Consider the following 1,164-nt stretch of genomic DNA (forward strand, 5'->3'; position numbering starts at 1 on the left):
GATTTTAGACATATAAGTTCTCAGAACTCACAAAAGTAGACCATTAAAAGTATCACAATATTTTTATTAACAATTTAATCAATAACGTCTATTAATTTAATAATAACACTGAAAAATGTGACTTATGGCCATTTTCCACCCTTACGACCTTTACAGCATCCCCAGGGTCACGTGATTTACATTCAGATGCTTGGCAACGGGTTCGTATTTATGACAGCTGCAGTGTCCTGAGCCCATATCATCCCCTTTTTGTGACCTTCTGACAAGCAAAGTCAATGAGGAAGCCAGGTTCACTTGACAATCGGCGTACTAACTTATCAACTGCACCGATTCACTTAACAGCTGTGGGATGAAAGGCCGTAAAATGGGGCAAAACTCAACAGAAATTTGGGGCTCAACTGTGCTCAGACGTCAAGGGCTACCTATACTTGTCAGCTTAATGCTATTGCAAATACTTCCTTGCGTGTTTAATGGACAGCAAGTTTAACCGAGCAGGATGGCAAAATATAAATAGAACCCATGAATGAAATATTATAAATGTCAACAATATTCAATACGTAAATCATAAGCAACAACTGGAACAAAATCACCCGTGCCTACAGCTGCTTTGCAACATATAGAAAGCTCAATGCCACACAGTAGCCCACCAACTTCTACCCTGCCATAATATAAGAATATACTAAATTCAAGCCTTGTATGACTAGGGCAGGGGTAGGCAACCTTGGCTCTTTTATGACTCGTGGACTTCAACTCCCAGAATTCCTGAGCCAGTCACGCTGAGGAGAAAGAGAGAGTTTCCAAGCTGAGCCATGCTGGCTCAGGAATTCTGAGAGTTGAAGTCCACGAGTCATAAAAGAGCCAAGGTTGCCTACCCCTGGACTAGTGGCAACATGGCACATGGGCCTAAGACTCTCCACTCTTTGTACTGACTATGGCACTATCACAGGAAAACAAGTATTTTCACCATTTCTGCCATCCTGACATGTCACCCCCATCTGCTGAGCATCTAGAGGCAAAGGAAGCAACAATAGTTTGAGTGCAACCCCAAAAAAAAAAAAATTGCAACCTACTTTGTCAAAGATGTGTGGTCCAGCAAACCCTCATCTGCAACGAGAGATTAAGATATATTAGATGGGCTGCTTATATGTGGAAGTCTTACTACTG

Source organism: Protobothrops mucrosquamatus, unplaced genomic scaffold (genome assembly GCF_001527695.2).
Source record: "Protobothrops mucrosquamatus isolate PMUCROS unplaced genomic scaffold, P.Mucros_1.0 scaffold605, whole genome shotgun sequence".
NCBI lineage: Eukaryota > Metazoa > Chordata > Lepidosauria > Squamata > Viperidae > Protobothrops > Protobothrops mucrosquamatus.